The 21,028-nt window shown below is 34.1% G+C and overlaps 1 non-coding gene across 1 annotated transcript; it reads left to right on the top strand.

The window, feature by feature from the left end:
- The first annotated feature begins 2,162 nt into the window (after window positions 1-2,162).
- LOC141710230 (small nucleolar RNA R71) lies at window positions 2,163-2,269 on the top strand. Its single transcript, XR_012570761.1, has one exon. It is a non-coding gene; the product is annotated as a small nucleolar RNA R71 (small nucleolar RNA).
- The last annotated feature ends 18,759 nt before the right edge of the window (window positions 2,270-21,028 follow it).

Genomic DNA, 21,028 nt, shown 5'->3' on the forward strand with positions numbered 1-21,028 from the left:
ACTCATGAACTATCAGAGATAGGATAGATGATCCCTGCATCTAGCCACTTCAGAATTTCCTTCTTCACTACTTCCTTCATGATAGGATTAAGTCTTCTTTGCTGCTCAACTGTAGGCTTGCTACCTTCCCCTAGAAGAATTTTATGCATACAGTAAGAAGGGCTGATAACCTTGATATCTACTATAGTCCATCCAATTGCCGACTTGAATTCTCTCAGAATCCTTAATAACTTTTCCTCATCACTACCTAAAAGGTCATATGCAATAATAACAGGCAGAGTAGATGCATCACCTAAAATCGCATACCTCAAATGCTCAGGTAAAGGCTTAAGCTCAAGAGAGGGGGCTTCCTCAATAGAAGGCTTGAGAGGTTTAGGAGCTTTGTTCAATTCATCCATTCCAAGAGATTCAAAAGGCATATCAATCTTTCTCTTCAACGGAGAAGCATTCAAATATTACAATTGTTCTTCACCTTCATCATCTTCACTATCTGAATTTCCCAATAAGGCTTTTTCTAAGGCATCAGACCTTAGCAATTGATCAAGTTCCGATGTGACCACCAAATCGACCAATTCCACTTTTAAGCACTCCTCATTATCAGTAGGAAATTTCATAGCATTGAACACATTAAAAGTAAAATCCTGATCTAGAACTCGCATTGTAAGCTCACCCTTCTGCACATCGATCAAGGTTCGCCAGTTTCCAAGAAAGGTCTTCCCAAGATTATGGGAATCTTCTTATTCTCCTCGAAATCAAGAATTACAAAATCAGCAGGAAAGATGAGTTTATAAACCTTGACCAAGACATCCTCCAAAATATCTCGTGGATATGTAATAGAACGGTCGGCCAACTGCAAGGTCATATAAGTTAGTTTAGGATCAGGTAGATCTAACTGCTTGAAAATTGACAAAGACATCAGATTGATGCTAGCTCCCAAGGTATATAAGCATCTGTCAAAAGACAATTTTTCAATAGTACATGGAATAGTGAAGCTTCCTGGATCTTTAAGCTTTGGAGGTAACTTCTGTTCTAGCACAACACTGCATTCCTCCATGAGAGCGACAGTCTCTAAATCATCTAGCTTCACTTTTCGAGAGAGAATACCTTTCATAAACTTTGCATAACTAGGCATCTGCTCGAGAACCTCAGCGAAAGGTATATTGATATGAAGTTTCTTGAACACCTCCAGAAACTTCTCAAATTGTTTGTCAAGCTTTTTCTTTTGCAGCCTCTTTGGAAAAGGCGGTAGAGGATAGATTTGTTTCTCCTCTGTAATACCCTCAGGTGGAGTGTGCTTAACAGTAGTCTTCCTTGGTTCCACTTCTTCATCCTGCTGCTTTACTTCTTTCTTAGCCCCAGCTTCTTCAGTTAACTCTTGAGTTTGTTCGGGATTTGCAACCTTCCCAGACCTCAAGGTGATTGCCTTTACCTGCTCATTAGCTTCTTTTTTTTCATGGCACTTCAGTGTCACTAGGCAATGTACCAGGTTGACGATTTAGCAAGGCATTGGCAATTTGTCCAATTTGATTTTCCAAGGTCTTGATAGAAATAACTTGACTCTTGCACATAAGCCTCAACTCCTCTAATTCAGATTTTTCATTAATTTGTTGCAGCTGGAGTTGTTATCTCGGTGCATACTGCGGTTGCTGAAAACTAGGGGGGTTGTACTGTTTAGCTGGATATTGCTGATAAGGCTTTGGAACCGCATTCTGAGCGTTGCTCCAACTAAAATTAGGATGATTGTGGTTGTTAGGATGATAGGTGGCTGGAACAGGTTGCTGCGATCGCTAGAAGTTGCTCATGAACTGTGCTGATTCACTAGAAATTGCGCACTAATCAGTCTCATGGGCACCGGCACAAAGCTCACAGAAACTAGTAATTTGATTAACTCCATAATTAGCCAAAGTGTCCACCTTTATTTTCAAAGCCTTAAGTTGGGCAGCGATAGCCGTTGCTGCGTCCAACTCTAGAATTCCTGCTATCTTTCCATGAGTCAGTCTCTGGGAAGGATTCTGTTACTTATTAGCAGCCATCAATTCAATAAGTTCTAAGCTTCATCATAGCTTTTAGCCCACATGGCTCCTTCTGATGTTGCATCAAGCATGTGCCTAGAAGTAGGAACAAATCCATCATAGAAACAGTTGATAATCATCCAATCAGGCATGCCATGGTGTGGGCACTTTCTTAGCATCTCCTTATATCCATCCCAAGCCTCACACAGAGATTCTCCAGTTTGCTGCGCGAACTGGGTAAGAGCATTCCTGATTGCAACAGTCTTCGCCATGGGGAAGAATTTATTGAAAAACTTTTGAGAAAAATCTTCCCAAGTGGTGATAGACCCTGCTGGTAGAGAATATAACCAGCACTTATCTTTGTCCCTCAGAGAGAATGGGAAGAGTTGTAGCTTAATAGCATCCTCAGTCACATTGTTAAATTTGAAAGTGTCACAGATCTCGATGAAATCCCTGATGTGCATGTTGGGGTCTTCAATAGGAGAACCCCCAAACTGAACTGAGTTCTGTATCATCTGGATCATGCTTGACTTGATCTCAAAAGTGTTAGCCCTAATGGTTGGTCTGATGATGCTAGATTGAATGTCATTAATCTTAGGCTTCGAATAGTCCATCAAAGCCTTCAGATTTTCTGCTTGATCGCCCCTAGCTACTAAAATTGGCTCTTCAACTTTCTCTTCTTCCTCCAACTTCTTTTCTTCCTCAAAAACTACCCTACGAACTACCACAAGTTCTTCCTCGGCTTTATCCAGTGTTCTCTTACGAGTACGTGAACGTGTATGCATACACCCTCGCTAGAGTACCTGAAACAAGACAAGGAACAAATAAGTAACAATGTCCGACTCAATGAACTTTAATGACCACTGATGGAGGGCACATAAACTATAAATTAACACCGCAGTCCCCGGCAGCGGCGCCAAAAACTTGTTAGTCGCTAAATACGCGCTAATAATACACGCAAGTATACATGTTCGCAAGTAGTATAGAATCTTTTCTAGTTCGTTCCCACAGAGACTGTATTGGTTAACTATCTAAATTATGGACTTAAGCAACAATGTATGGTTATTATCCAATACTAAGACGATAACAAATTGAGATTGTTTATAACTAAGAATTACGCTAACGATTATAGCTATGAGAATAACATTAACTGAATTAATATATATGACAAACATGGGATTCTAACTTCATTAAATACTTCATTCAATAGCCTTATTATTCTTAACCTTAGCATGAAATGGTGATGACACTAATCAGATAACACGAAACTGATAAACGTCAACTTTCATTGCACGAGTACCATTCTACCAGACATCCACAAAAGAGATGGAAGCTGAATAGGCACCAATTATATTGAGACCCTATATGTCTATAGAATTTGACAATATAACGGTTTAAGCACAAGTTATCTTTCTTGATTACATAGGCAAGTAATATGGTTAAAATAACCTACAAATCATGCTTAACAAATACATGAACCTATGCTAGCATGGCAAGCTCTAAATCCTTAAGTTCACTTTCGCTTCAATAAGAATTAACACACTATCTTATAAGTTCATGACACTCATAAGATGAATACGCACAACCAATACTAGGATATCATAAAATCACCACATACTAAGGCATCAAACAATTTAACAAAAGAAATCCATAAATAAATCCGCTAGAACCCCACGATAATGATTAGCCCATAATCGGACTCATCATCAACGTGGGTTTCGATGAAAATATGATATAACAAACATAGTCTTTATACGGATAAATAAAACCAAGTACAAACAAGAGTATAGGTTCAGCACAACAAGAAACAAGCATCCAAGTTACAACTCAAAATAAAGATTCACAAGAATAAACTAGATCATCTTCACCTTTGTTGAATTATGCTAAAGGTCTCTTGCCATTTTCTCCTTGCGCTCTGGTAAGTCTCTTACTGCCTATCTATTAAAAATGACCTAATATTATTTATATAGCAGCCCTCAACAATCTGGAAGCCTTCCCTTCTAGAATTGTAGTAGAAAGAGGATTCTGAAATTCGGCCATAGCGCGAGTTCGCGCTATCACAGCGCGGCTGCGCTGTATTTCTGGAACACCATCAATATACCAAATCATCTACAATCACATCCATCCATTTCCATCAACCAAATTCACCCATCCACCATAGCTCGGACTATATCATTCGGATTAGTATAGGTATGATTAACTGGCATAACATATATCTTTTGAAATGAGACTTAAGGTCTTAAATTAACAAGGATTAATATAACCACTCTCTTCCCAGTTCTTTCTGAATATTACCAAATTTTATTAGTGGACTTTAAAATTTATCTCGTGACTCAAAATATCATTTCGCATGTATTTTGACTTATTTATTGTCATTACTAATTGTGTATAGTTACTTGTAAAAATTATACCGCATCCTTTCATTGGTCACACCAATCATCTATTATTGACGATACGTACTTAATTTCATTAACTAATCTATCTATCTTTCAATAACTAAGCATGGTTTTCATTATTATCGCCACCGTCTGGAGGAAACTCAATTGTCAAATCATTATTTCTTAAAAGGTTTCACAGTCGAATCACCATTTATTCATTTCCACTTATGTTCCCGTATCAAACCTTTATCTCTGGCTCGCTTATGGGTATTAAATTTACTATAACTTATTTACTCAAGTTAAAGAACTTCACAATTTCTGGAAAAACACATTCAGAATTTATTTGTAATTAAGATTTCTTCGATCTTGAATATTCACGACAAATATCTTCCCACGATGAAGAGATGCTTCACGTGTTAATTACATATCTAAGCCATTGTTCAGAATTCCTTTGATCTTCGATTATCGTCCCGACATTCTTTCACATGCATACAATCTTACTTCCTTAGTTTATAACTAATTTATTCATTACAGTTTGCTAACCATTTATTTCACGTCAAAATCCTCTGTTTCGATGCGTGTCATGTTACCGTAATCTGAGATCCTCGTAACACAAATAACTGTTTGACTTGATGTCTTCGCCACATCCATGTTATTGATGAATTTCTTCTTCCTTACCCACAGATGTCCACCATTTATCGGTTTGCAGTCATAACTATGTTGTATGATTCCACGTGCCACACTATTTCATTTCTTTTGAAATCGTCAAAGAATAAACTTCACGCAAAAGGAGAGTTTGCGAATATAATTTTAATTGAAAACTAAATATAGAATAACAATGCCACAAACGGTTGGGATAATTTGTAATTTAGTAAATTGAAGGAAGAAGAATGAGTGAAGATTTATATGTGAATGAGACAACCATATTCGTACTCAAGATGGCCAGTCTTTCATACTATATGGCATACAGCGCATGATTAGGTGGCGTCCCACCCGACTCTTCATCATTTTGACAAAGCGTCATACCACAATACTATTTGTCTCAATCAGAAATCAGTGATTTGAGAAGAGAAACAATTTAGAAGGAATACAATAAATTTTCTTTCATCTTCACCTCATATGATTTATCCACAGAAGAAACTTATACGTATCCAAGAATCAAGAAGTACATATGTTATCGTGTTAAGAAAAAATAATGTCGATGTTGATCATCTTTCACGCTTCACCTACGTATGCCTCCATGAACCAGTCGAATGAGATATTCATAATTTAGGTCACATTATAACTTTGAAATGTCGTCTGGAAATACCTCCTCATTAAATAATTTAATGATTTGATCGTAATCGCGTTCCTAAAAAATTTATAATTATTACTTCCGACTTTTCTAAACCATAAAAATAACCATCGATCCCGCAACGCTTCAATTTTATCGATTAGGAATATTATTTTTCTCCAACCATCTGGAAGATTCTTCCATTTACTTCAATCATCCGCTATCCATTCAAATTACGAATCTAGTTAAATTTTAACAATTTCATGAATTGGGTAAATAATGTTATAACAAGTTGATTTAATCATTAATATTAAACAAAATTTATGTTCGTCTTTTATAGAGAACTTTAAACTTTATTCTCACTAGAGGGTCTACTTGGTCTTCCAGATTAACCATACTGAGTCTAATTACATTCTCCTTTTTAGGTCATTTCCTTCTTATAATAACAAGAACTTTAATAGTAATTCGACAACCAAATTATAAAACTCATTTCATACAAAAATTTTCTGAAAGTTGATTAAAGAAATCTTCTCCGAAATCTCATTTTACAATTTTGAAAATCAAATATTTGGTCGTCATTACTATATAAGTTACTTGCTACTCTCTTGATCCATTAATGAAATATCTAATTAAAGGAATGCCCATATAAGGATCTCTTTATTTTGGTACATCTTCTATTCCTCCTTGGATTCTGCTTGCACTTATTAGTCGATGAAGTTCCATTTACTATTGTATATCATTTACTCGCAATTCCATCACAATGCTGCCATCTGGTACTATCTCTGACATTCTTGCCATCGTTTTTGACACTATGCTTACAACCACGCAGGCGATTCGATGTTCAGTCTATGGATAGGGTCGCATCTTCTTGCTAGTCTTACCTATACCTGGTAAGGTAGATATCATTCCTTGCACAGCTCCCGATAAGTGATAGGAATCTTATCGTAGAGGTGGTTCCTTCGGAATGTGCAACGTTAGTTCTTCATCAGCTTCCATCAACTTGTTTCCTCCAGCGTGAAGCTCATCCTACTGCCTAATTCTAAGTGAAATCGTACCAAAACTCACCTAGCCTCTCTTTCACAACTTCTCACAAAAATTAATCGCATTTTCTTCAAAACCGCATGAACGTAGGGTAACATATTTAGTCTCCGCCGATCTAACGATTCCTCATTATTGTGGGATCAGAGATCTCAATATACCTATAGCGTTGCGATATTCGCCTTACGCTTGCCCCAACAATCTTGGATTATCAATTCCGTATCGGACCTACCAATCCTCATTCACACTTAATTCAAACTTAAAATGAGTATGCCTAGAGTCTTTCCTGTCTCATATGGCCTATCACTCATATCTTACCCTCATCTATTCTTATTTCAGTGACCATTAACCTGTAGCTCTGATGTCAACTATGACGCCCCCAAATTCGGGGTCAGGATTGGGTGTCACTACACAATTTTAAATAACAATAAAAACCTGTATATTAAAATAAATATACAGAAGCCCCTCATATTCAGGATCGCTTACAAGTTATAGTATGAAACAAGAATCTAACCTTCAAAAAAATTTACATTGTCTAGATACAATTTCATTACCTCACTACTAATTTCCTTGTACTGATCACTCTGACATCTCCAAATTTCTTCAGCTGGAATATCACCACTTTTGCTGTCTATTAAAAGCTATTCACTTTGCCCTCATTTGATACTGAAAGAAATAAGAGTTCACAAAGCAAGAGTGAGCCAAAAATGCCCAGCAAGTATTATAAATTGTTTCCAGGTTTCAGATCAGAAAACTCCCGGAAATGATTGTTGAATGATTTTAAAAATATCTTTACATATTTAAACAGTTGAGCGAACAAAACAGCGGCCCTCATTGGCCTTTAATCATAAATCGCATTTTTCCGAAAAAGGATAGTAATCGTTTAAATAGTTCATTCTTTTGAAATTTGTAATTATAAATTATTCGGGAATGAATGCCATTAATGGCGATCAACAATAAATTAGTCTGGACACTAGAAACCAACATATGCACTATAACCTGCTTATCAGTCAGAAGATAGTGCGTATCTATTCCCAACTGCATAGACCCAACCAACATATTGGGCACCCAGGCAACTATGGCCTAAAGGGGTCCGGTCCATCCCTGACCCATAGGATCCAGCTTATCACTGGTCCTAATAGTAACCGTCCAGCCCATAGAGTATTTTGATATCAAATCATTTGGATTTCAAAACATCCCAAATTAGGGTTCACAAATAACCCGAACGAATGGGTATTCGCTCAAGAGAGCAATCGAATTATAGGAACAATAATGAAAAGAACTGGCATAATAAGAGTAATTGCAGTGAAATATAAAATAGTAAACTATTCTGAACTTAGAATAAGAGCGAATAAATATTTGCAGTATTTTAGGAGAAAGGTTAGAAATACTTGCCTCAATTGAGAATCCCTCTAATCTTTAACTAGTTGTCATATCATTTAGTCCTATCACATCTGTATTACTCTTGACAACCTACTTGACCTTTCTTATCATTTACCCTCTTAGGTTTATCTTTATTCTGAATCCACTCATTTCAGTACTACACGCAATCAGGCTTTACTTCTACAATCTCTATCTGGCTTTGAACGTCTCGCACTATGCGGATCTATCACAAATTATATTATTCAATGAACTGACAATATATAATTGTCTAGTCTATACATTTATCCCTATCATCTACCCGCCATATAATAATAGATAAGGATCATCTTTAATCATATAAGGTTTAATCGACACGTGGACTCATAGTTCACATAACATATAAACACACAAGGCACGCATCACATATTTCATATAAGACATAGTCACATATTCATGAAGCACATAAGTTAAATCGTCGCAAGATAAGTCTCGATACGTTTAAAAATTGAAATGGGATTAAAAGAATATTTTATTGATCAATAATTGCCTCAGAATGATTCATAAAACAAACACCCTTTGGATACAAAAGAATTTAGGTCTCGAAAATATTTTTAATAGAAGCAGAATATTTTTCTGAGCCCAGAGGCGTTTGTTTCGTAATAAACGGACGAACGGTTGATTTATTATGAATTTTTGAATATTTTTCGGAATTAAAACGGTCTCCGAATCATTTAATAATTAAATAATAGGGTTTGAATACCCGAATTTGGCTTTAAAATAATTTTATAGTAATTATCGGACCTTGAAAATAATTTAAAATAATATTTTAAAACTCAAAACTATTTTCCGGAATTTTTAAATCAATTTTAAATAATTAAATCTAATTATTAAATCAATTAAAATTAATTAATAACTATTTAAATTAATTGAATAATTAAATAATTAATTATCAACTAAAATTAATTAATAAATAATTAAGATTTATTTTAGAATTAAAATTAATTTTCAGAATAAAAAAAATATTGATTTTTTGAATTTTAAAATAATTAAAACAATTTTTGAAATTAATTATAAAAAGAAAATATCATTTTTGAAAATATACAAAACAAGAATACTGTTTTTATAAATTTTCAAAAAGTAAATCCCAATTCTGAAAAATTGTAAAACTATAATTTTATATTTGCAAGTCAAGGACAACTTCAGGGGCCAAACTGAAGTTTGTCACCCCTGTCGTCGTCCCCGACGACACTGCTGGCCGGAACTCCATGGCCGTCGCCATGGACCTTTTCCGGCGGCCTGAAAATCAACCCAGAATCACAATTATTTAACAGGGGATGTAGTACAGACATGCAGGAATCATTCTAGGGCATTAAAATGGGTAGAATCATGTTAGATAAGCCGGAAAAACGGAAGGAAAATTCCACCGCCATTCGACCCCATTTTCCGATGAAAGGCTTTCGGCTACTGTTCGTTCATCACGTATATACCAATAAATTCGTCTTTCAACGATCTACTCAATGGTACAATCAATTTCAAGTAATAACCCCAAACACAGAAACTCACAAATTTCGATTAAGAACATTCAAACCTATAAACCCTAATTTTTGAATTCGAAAATCAAACTCAATTTTCTATATGTTATTGAACTCGGTTTTTGACATATAATATACCAAATTGATCAGAAAAATATTATCTACACGATGGAAGCATCAAATCACATCAACAACATCAAGAACAAATTTTCATATTTTAATTATCAAATAATTCGAATATAATTAAATAAATAAGAAAATTACCATAATTTCTGGGCAAAAACTGATGATTGATTCAGAAAGAAGATTTCGAGAGCTTCATTTTGATATGTTGCACGCCCGAATCAGAGTTCGATAACGCCTTCGTTCGTGTATTTGATTCTCAGGAACATATCGGTTTTCTAGGTTTTTCTCTGTATTTACAGTATTTTTACGGGGTGCAAAATGAATAAACGAATAAAATGAAATTAAAAATATGCTTTTTATATTTATGGAATATTGGTTCGTTCTGGATCGTTTTGGATCGTTAAATCAGTTGCTTAGCCGCTAAGTAACTGCAATAACGATCCGATTTGATATCAGCTTTGGATAATTATCCCAACCGGGCTTTTTATAAAACAATTCATACGGAAATAATGTGATAATATCTCGTCTTTCGAGAATACGGGTTTTGTTGATTCACCGAAATGATTATCGTATCGAAAATTTTGCGCCGGGTCACGCACAGGTCAAACCGTAATCCGGATCGAAAAAGTCAAAACACGGAAAATGTCCGGAATTACCAGATTAGGTTAGGGAGGAGTTTTCGGAAGAGTTTCGAATTGTAAAAACGTAAAAACGGTTGAAGTCGGACGATTCCCGGCTTTATAAAATAATTTTGTAATTATTCAGAAAATAATTAATAATTCATAAATCATTATAAAATCATCTAACACTCCAAAAATTACTAGAAAAATACCTTAATCATCTATATTTTATTCTGGACATATTAAAATTAACATACTCATATTTTATTAAATACAAATATCCAAATATTATTATCAAACATCAGATAATTCACCAAAAATTCATATAATATTCACATAATAATCATATATTGATACAAATAATTACACGATATTTCCCGGATGTATCCTTCCCCCCTTAAAAGGATTCTGTCCTCAGAATCACGCTAAGGAATAATACTGATACTTTTTAAGTATATCACTTTCATTCTCTCAGGTGAATCTTTCAACCTTACAATTTTTCATAACTTTAACGCATAATATCAATCTTTCCTTAATAGTTTCTCGCTAATAACATATTCTATTTGTTGCTTATATAACTCAATTCAAATCTCCATCTTCTATATATAATAGAGCTAACTTACTCTTTCTGGGTATACACATATAAACACTCTATAAATCCGCTATACGGATAGCGGTGAAGCTAGCTCACTTCTATTTATTCTGTCTATTTTATTTTCTAGGAGGGACCAGCATAACACGTCTAATTCTATTTTTCTTCCTAATTCTAGTAACTCGTGCTTATATGCATTTTCAACTATTACTCGGTGTTGAACCTCGTCCTCATATGTTTCTTCGTTCAAATAACCTAATTTATAATCGCTTCCCATCGCATTCGAGGCTCTTTAACCATTCCTGTAATCTTCTTCTATATTAGTAAATGATGCACTGCGACCAGGGCGTATTTACTTTTTGTCGTTGACTATGATATTTTTCAAGTATCTTTCCTATAATTCCTAAGGTCTCATCACTTTAATCACAACTCAACGGTCTCTCACCGACATTAAATCTGTCAGGTACTTACGTAACCTTAATCAACCTTCATCTTATACATATGAAGCTAAATTACCTTTCTTAGGCATATACCCTTGAACATCTTATGAACTCGTTATGCCTGTACCAACAGGGTCAACCTATTCGTACCCGTTCTATCTATCTCATTGTCTTGATGGATTAACTTAATTTATATTAATCTTCTTCTCTTTTCAATTCTAATAATTCATGTTTATGAACCTTCCATTTTCCCTAGCTGTTCTACTTTACTTCTCGCGTCTCCTTCAGTTTGGTTAGTCTAGCCTATAATCATTTTTAATCGTATTCAAGAACCTTTAGCTGATCTCTGGAATTTCTCATCCGTGTGCGCCCGATATACTGAGCTCATGGCGTCTGATGTTTCGAAATATTCTAAATCTATTCAAAGCTAAAATTAAAAGAAAATCTCGATAATTGCATTTAACTCATCACTTTGTAATATTTTTCAATTTCTTTTCAATCACTAACAAGTATATTTCATCAAGCGAAATCTTTTACTATCTGAAAGGAAATATTAATTTGGAATAAAATGAATCATAACTTTATTCAAAACCGAACTCTTGGTACTAATACTAATTTTGTTGTCATATCAAATTAGATATCAATATGAACTTTGATGTTCACAACATTCCATACTGAAGTCACATCAATCATCTATATTAATACCACCTTTGATATCTAACAACAAAGTAAGTATCAGTATAATCTAGAAGTTGGATCAAAACCTATGATCTTGCTTGGTTGGTGATTAACCATACTTCCGTAGCTCATAACTAATTATAACTAGAGTGCGTACCTTTGAAGCTTAGAACGCAGCTGCTAATCTTTCACCTTTCGCATGCATATCTTCAGGTGTTCAACTTGGTCTCCCTTAATTCTTGAATGGGCGAGGATGTTATTAATAAATACAATTACACTATCCCATTACTCCTTATACATTATGTTCATTTAATCTTCAGACTTACAAATTCTGATAATCAATGCGTGACTCCATACCTTCATTTTCTTTTCTCCATAATCACCTTTGTATAGCGTGAAGTATTTTTTTATTTCATTATTCTTGCATTCCATATTTTTAAAGTTCTTATTCACTCAATATCTTATTTCTACTGGGTTATACGGTACAGGGCTTTTGACACCAGCTCGACTCGTAAAGTAACTGATTGAAATTCTTACCTCATTTCCCGAGGTAACCTTGGTAAATCATTTGTTAGAACCTTCGGGACTTTACTTTAATTAGGGAGAATTCTGAGATGAGATTCAGTGTATCGTTCTTCTCTAGTAGTTTGCCACGAATACTGTTGTTTAATCTTCCCTGCTTACGCGCATTCTTTGAATGAAATTCTTGTCTTCAATTGTCGGTGTTTTGCTTCATTCCCCTATTGGTTCTGGCATATCTGATGTTCACAACATATATCTTGGATTATTTTATAACATTTCTTTATCATTCTTTTGATTCCACTTCTTTTCTTATTTAGTTCTTCATTCTCATTACTCATTAACTCTTTTAATATAAAAAAAATGTCTTGGTAATATTAATATGTGGATTATTAGCTAAGCCATTTCTGAAGTTAATAAAAGGCTTTTATTTATAATATTTAAGTTCTTCCTGACAGAATTATCAAAATTCATCGATAGTTATTTTCTTAGCCTCACATAAATCATCATTGATTGCATAATTGGCATTTTTCCAATTGATCAATATTCTTCTTTTTTTCGGAGTTCCCATGCAGACTTCGTTAGTCTTCGTCTTACATCGGATACTTGGATTCACGAGCTTTCAAAAACTCTTATTCAATCGCCATTCGATATAGGTATACTTTCAGGTCCTTCCTGGAATGCTATTGCAGATGATAGACTCTCTTTGCTTTATCTTGAATCTTCAGTTCTTAAAAAAAAAACTTTTTACTATCATGTACCAATTACTTTATGTTCCTCTTGTTTATCGAAAAGAGCTTATTCATCTAGATAAAGTCTCGCACATGTCTGTGGTAACATCACGCTAATTCTACTAAACTTTCGATTCATGCTGATGCCATCACTTCTTTCAACTTGCTAACCACTTTGATTTTGGATCTGAAAATCATGTTAGAGCTTGACTCAATCTAATTGGAATCGATCTCCATTTAGCTAACCATTAGTTGGTAAAGTTGATCAATTAACTCTTTTAACCGATCACTTAAATCAAGTGAAGACTAGCTAACTGGAATCAAAGACCAATTATATAAAGTCGGTTTGGGCATACTAACTTTCTCAAGATCCTAGATCGCAGTTACTTGGAGTACTGACGAGAACGATAATATACTTCTTTATCCTTACATGTAGGCTAATTTCTGAAAATTTGGGCAGCATCTCCCCTATACCATCGACTACCAGTCAGACTCAAACTGACACCATCAATATACCAAATCATCTACAATCACATCCATCCATTTCCATCAACCAAATTCACCCATCCATCATAGCTCGGACTATATCATTCTGATTAGTATAGGTATGATTAACTGGCATAACATATATCTTTTGAAATGAGACTTAAGGTCTTAAATTAACAAGGATTAATATAACCACTCTCTTCCCAGTTCTTTCTGAATGTTACCAAATTTTATTAGTGAACTTTAAAATTTATCTCATGACTCAAAATTTCATTGCGCGAGTATTTTGACTTATTTATTGTCATTACTAATTGTGTATAGCTACTTGTAAAAATTATACCGCATCCTTTCATTGGTCACACCAATCATCTATTGTTGACGATACGTACTTAATTTCATTAACTAATCTATCTATCTTTCAATAACTAAGCATGGTTTTCATTATTATCGCCACCGTCTGGGGAAACTCAATTGTCAAATCATTATTTCTTAAAAGGTTTCACAGTCGAGTCACCATTTATTCATTTCCACTTATGTTCCCGTATCGAACCTTTATCTCTGGCTCACTTATGGGTATTAAATTTACTATAACTTATTTACTCAAGGTAAAGAACTTAACAATTTCTGGAAAAACACATTCATAATTTATTTGTAATTAAGATTTCTTCGATCTTGAATCTTCAGGACAAATATCTTCCCACGATGAAGAGATGCTTCACGTGTTAGTTACCTATCTAAGCCATTGTTCAGAATTCCTTTGATCTTCGATTATCGTCCCGACATTCTTTCGCTTGCATACAATCTTACTTCCTTAGTTTATAACTAATTTATTCATTATGGTTTGCTAACCATTTATTTCACATCGAAATCCTCTGATTCGATGCATGTCATGTTACCGTAATCTGAGATCCTCGTAACACAAATAACTGTTTGACTTGATGTCTTCGCCACGTCCATGTTATTGATGAATTTCTTCTTCCTTACCCGCAGATGTCCACCATTTATCGGTTTGCAGTCATAACTATGTTGTATGATTCCACGTGCCATACTATTTCATTTCTTTTGAAATCGTCAAAGAATAAACTTCACGCAAAAGGAGAGTTTGCGAATATGATTTTAATTTAAAACTGAATAAGGAATAACAATGCCACAAACGATTGGGATAATTTGTAATTTAGTAAATTGAAGGAAGAAGAATGAGTGAAGATTTAGATGTGAATGAGACAACCATATTCGTACTCAAGTTGGCCAGCCTTTTATACTATATGGCATACAACGCATGATTAGGTGGCGTCCCACCCGACTCTTCATCATTTTGGCAAAGCGTCATACCACAATACTGTTTGTCTCAATCAGAAATTAGTGATTTGAGAAGAGAAACAATTTAGAAGGAATACAGTAAATTTTCTTTCGTCTTCATCTCATATGATTTATCTATAGAAGAAACTTATAGGTATCCAAGAATCAAGAAGAACATATTATATCGTGTTAAGAAGAAATAATGTCGATGTTGATCATCTTTCACGCTTCACCTACGTATGCCTCCATGAACCAGTCGAATGAGAGATTCATAATTTAGGTCACATTATAACTTCGAAATGTCGTCTGGAAATACCTCCTCATTAAATAATTTAATGATTTGATCGTAATCGCGTTCCTAAAAAATTTATAATTATTACTTCCGACTTTTCTAAACCACGAAAATAACCATCAATCCCGCAACACTTCAATTTTATCGATTAGGAATATTATTTTTCTCCAACCATCTGGAAGATTCTTCCATTTACTTCAATCATCCGCTATCCGTTCAAATTATGAATCTAGTTAAATTTTAACAATTTCATGAATTGGGTAAATAATGTTTTAACAAGTTGATTTAATCATTAATATTAAACAAAATTTATGTTCGTCTTTTATAGAGAACTTTAAACTTTATTCTCACTAGTGGGTCTACTTGGTCTTCCAAATTAACCATACTGAGTCTAATTACATTCTCCTTTTTAGGTCATTTCCTTCTTATAATAACAAGAACATTAATAGTAATTCGACAACCAAATTGTAAAACTCATTTCATACAAAAATTTTCTGAAAGTTGATTAAAGAAATCTTCTCCAAAATCTCATTTTAAAATTTTGAAAATCAAATATTTGGTCGTCATTACTATATAAGTTACTTGCTACTCTCTTAATCCATTAATGAAATATCTAATTAAAGGAATGTCCATATAAGGATCTCTTTATTTTGGTACATCTTCTATTCCTCCTTGGATTCTGCTCGCACTTATTAGTCGATGAAGTACCATTTACTATTGTATATCATTTACTCGCAATTCCATTGCAGTACTGCCATCTGGTACTATCTCTGACATTCTTGCCATCATTTTTGACGCTATGCTTACAACCACGCAGGCGATTCGATGTTCAGTCTATGGATATGGTCGCATCTTCTTGCTAATCTTACCTATACCGGGTAAGGTAGATATCATTCCTTGCACAGCTCCCGATAAGTGATAGGAATCTTCTCGTAGAGGTGGTGCCTTCGGAATGTGCAACGTTAGTTCTTCATCAGCTTCCATCAACTTGTTTCCTCCAGCGTGAAGCTCATCCTACTACCTAATTCTAAGTGAAATCGTACCAAAACTCACCTAGCCTCTCTTTCACAACTTCTCACAAAAATTAATCGCATTTTCTTCAAAACTGCATAAACGTAGGGTAACATATTTAGTCTCCGCCGATCTATCGATTCATCATTACTGTGGGATCAGAGATCTCAATATACCTATAGCATTGCGATATTCGCCTTACGCTTGCCCCAACAATCTTGTATTATCAATTCCGTATCGGACCTACCAATTCTCATTCACACTTAATTCAAACTTAAAATGAGTATGCCTAAAGTCTTTCTTATCTCATATGGCCTATCACTCATATCTTACCCTCACCTATTCTTATTTCAGTGACCAATAACCTGTAGCTCTGATGCCAACTGTGACGCCCCCAAATCCGGGGTCAGGATTGGGTGTCACTACACAATTTTAAATAACAATAAAAACTTGTATATTAAAATAAATATACAGAAACCCTCATATTCAGGATCGCTTACAGGTTATAGTATGAAACAAGAATCTAACCTTCAAAAAAAATTACATTGTCTAGATACAGTTTCATTACCTCACTACTAATTTCCTTGTACTGATCACTCTGACATCTCCAAATTTCTTCAGCTGGAATCTCACCACTTTTGCTGTCTATTAAAAGATATTCACTTTGCCCTCATTTGATACTGAAAGAAATAAGAGTTCACAAAGCAAGAGTGAGCCAAAAATGCCCAGCAAGTATTATAAATTGTTTCCAGGTTTCAGATCAGAAAACTCCCGGAAACAATTGTTGAATGATTTTAAAAATGTCTTTACATATTTAAACAGTTGAGCGAACAAAACAGCGACCCTCATTGGCCTTTAATCATAAATCGCATTTTTCCGACAAAGGACAATAATCGTTTCAATAGTTCATTCTTTTGAAATTTGTAATTATGAATTATTCGGGAATGAATGCCATTAATGGCGATCAACAATAAATTAGACTGAACACTAAAAACCAACATATACACTATAACCTGCTGATCAGTTAAGAGATAGTGCGGATCTATTCCCAACTGCATAGACCCAACCAACATATGGGGCACCCAGGCAACTATGGCCTAAAGGGGTCCGGTCCATCCCTGACCCATAGGATCCAGCTTATCACTGGTCCTAATAGTAACCGTCCAGCCCGTAGAGTATTTTGATATCAAATCATTTTGATTTCAAAACATCCCAAATTAGGGTTCGCAAATAACCCAAACAAATGGGTATTCGCTCAAGAGAGCAATCGAATTATAGGAACAATAATGAAAAGAACTGGCATAATAAGAGTAATTGCAGTGAAATATAAAACAGTCAACTATTCTGAATTTAGAATAGGAACGAATAAATATTTGCAGTATTTTTAGGAGAAAGGTTAGGACTTGCCTCAATTGAGAATCCCTCTGATCTTTAACTAGCTGTCATATCATTCAGTCCTGTCACATCTGTATTACTCTTGACGGCCTACTTGACCTTTCTTACCATTTACCCTCTTAGGTTTATTTTTATTCTGAATCCACTCATCTCAGTACTACACGCAATCAGGCTTTACTTCTACAATCTCTATCTGGCTTTGAACGTCTCGCACTATGCGGATCTATCACAAATAATATTATTCAATGAACTGACAATATATAATTGTCTAGTCTATACATTTATCCCTATCGTCTACCCGCCCAGATAAGGATCATCTTTATTCATATAAGGTTTAATCGACACGTGGACTCATAGTTCACATAACATATAAACACAAAAGGCATGCATCACATATTTCATATAAGACATAGTCATATAATTCATGCAGCACATAAGTTAAATCGTCGAAAGATAAGTCTCGATACGTTTAGAATTGAAATCGGATTAAAAGAATATTTTATTCATCAATAATTGCCTCAGAATGATTCATAAAACAAACACCCTTTGGATACAAAAGAATTTAGGTCTCCAAAATATTTTTAATAGAAGCAAAATATTTTTCTGAGTCCAGAGGCGTTTGTTTCGTAATAAACGGATGAACGGTTGATTTAACGGTCTCCGAATCATTTAATAATTAAATAATAGGGTTTGAATACCCGAATTTGGCTTTAAAATAATTTTATAGTAATTATCGGACCTTGAAAATAATTTAAAATAATATTTTTCAGAATTTTTAAATCAAGTTTAAATAATTAAATCTAATTATTAAATCAATTAAAATTAATTAATAACTAATTAAATTAAATAATCAATTAATATTTAAATTAATTGAATAAATAAATAATTAATTATTAACTAAAATTAATTAATTAAATAATTAAGATTTATTTTAGAATTAAAATTATTTTCAGAATAAAAAAATATTGATTTTTAGAATTTTAAAATAATTAAAACAATTTTTGAAATTAATTGTAAAAAGAAAATATCATTTTTGAAAATATACAAAACAGGAATACTGTTTTTATAAATTTTCAAAACGTAAATCCTAATTCTGAAAAATAGTAAAACTAGAATTTTATATTTGCAAGTCAGGGACAACTTCAGGGGCCAAACTGAAGTTTGTCACCCCTATCGTCGTCCCCGACAACACTGCCGGCCGGAACTCCATGGCCGCCGCCATGGAGCTTTTCCGGCGGCCTGAAAATCAACCCAGAATCACGATTATTTAACTGGGGATGTAGTACAGATACGCATGAATCATTCTGGGGCATTAAAATGGGTAGAATCATGCTGGATAAGCCGGAAAAACGGACGGAAAAATCCGCCGCTGTTCGACCCCATTTTCCGAGGAAAGGCTTTCGGCTACTGTTCGTTCATCACGTATATACCAATAAATTCGTCTTTCAATGATCTACTCAATGGTACAATCAATTTCAAGTAATAACCCCAAACACAGAAACTCACAAATTTCGATTAAGAACATTCAAACCTATAAACCCTAATTTTTGAATTCGAAAATCAAACTCAATTTTCTATATGTTATTGAACTCGGTTTTTGACATATAATATACCAAATTGATCAGAAAAATATTATCTACACGATGGAAGCATCAAATCACATCAACAACATCAAGAAAAAATTTTCATTTTTTAATTATCAAATTATTCGAATATAATTAAATAAATAAGAAAACTACCATGATTTCTGGGCAAAAACTGATGATTGATTCAGAAAGAAGATTTCGAGAGCTTCGTTTTGATATGTTGCACGCCCGAATCGGAGTTCGATAACGCCTTCGTTCGTGTGTTTGATTCTCAGGAACGTATCGGTTTTCTAGGTTTTTCTCTGTATTTATGGTATTTTTAAGGGTTGCAAAATGAATAAACGAATAAAATGAAATAAAAAGTATGCTTTTATATTTATGGAATATTGGTTCGTTCTGGATCATTTTATACATTTAAATCAGTTGCTTAGCCGCTAAGTAACTGCAATAACGATCCGATTTGATATCAGTTTTGGATAATTATCCCAACCAGGCTTTTTATAAAACAATTTATACGGAAATAATGTGATAATATCTCGTCTTTCGAGAATACGGGTTTTGTTGATTCACTGAAATGATTATCGTATCGAAAATTTTGTGCCGGGTCACGCACAGGTCAAACCGTAATCCGGATCGAAAAAGTCAAAACACGGAAAATGTCCAGAATTACCAGATTAGGTTAGAAAGGAGTTTTCGGAAGAGTTTCGAGTTGTAAAAACGTAAAAACGGTTGAAGTCGGACGATTCCCGGCTTTATAAAATAATTTTGTAATTATTCAGAAAATAATTAATAATTCATAAATCATTATAAAATCATCTAACACTCCAAAAATTACCAGAAAAATACCTTAATTATCTATATTTTATTCTGGACATATTAAAATTAACATACTCACATTTTATTACATACAAATATCCAAATATTTTTATCAAACATCAGATAATTCACCAAAAATTCATATAATATTCACATAATAATCATATATTGATACAAATAATTACACGATATTTCCCGAATGTTACAGGCGCGCTCCAATACTGGAACCCCGGCGGGCCGCGCGCTACGCATGGCCGTCCTTCTGAGAAAAACTCAGATTTCTTCTTATATCTTGCTGCTTCGAGCCGGCTTCCACAAGCTTTTATTCCAACACCACCTGGACACCAAATTAGCACCAAAATAATGCTAATTCACCTGATTACCTGAATAGTGCCTGAAATGCAAAAATACTAAAAAAACACATTAAAATGTGTAACAGCTTGAGTACAAATACACCAATTCAAAGCTTATTAGTGTAACAACCCAAATCTGAGGTCAAGATTTGGTGTCACTAAACAATCTTTACATAAAATAAAAGAATATTCAATTTACCCCTTGAATCCGGATCGTTTACAGGTTATGGTATGAAACAAGAATCTAACCCTTTACAACTCACAATAACTAGAATACAAGTGTAAATACCTTTGAACTAATGCTCTTGTCACATTCTTCTAACATCTTCAACCTCTCGCAGCGGAAATTTCTCTAACTTCTGCTGCCTATCAAAGCTATTCACTTTTATCCTTATCTGTTTCTAGAAGAAATAAGAATTTACAAAGCAAGAGTGAGCCAAAAATGCTCAGCAGGTATATATAATTTGAGTTTCAAGCATTAATACCAAA

The sequence above is a fragment of the Apium graveolens genome, chromosome 2 (assembly GCF_009905375.1).
Source record: "Apium graveolens cultivar Ventura chromosome 2, ASM990537v1, whole genome shotgun sequence".
NCBI lineage: Eukaryota > Viridiplantae > Streptophyta > Magnoliopsida > Apiales > Apiaceae > Apium > Apium graveolens.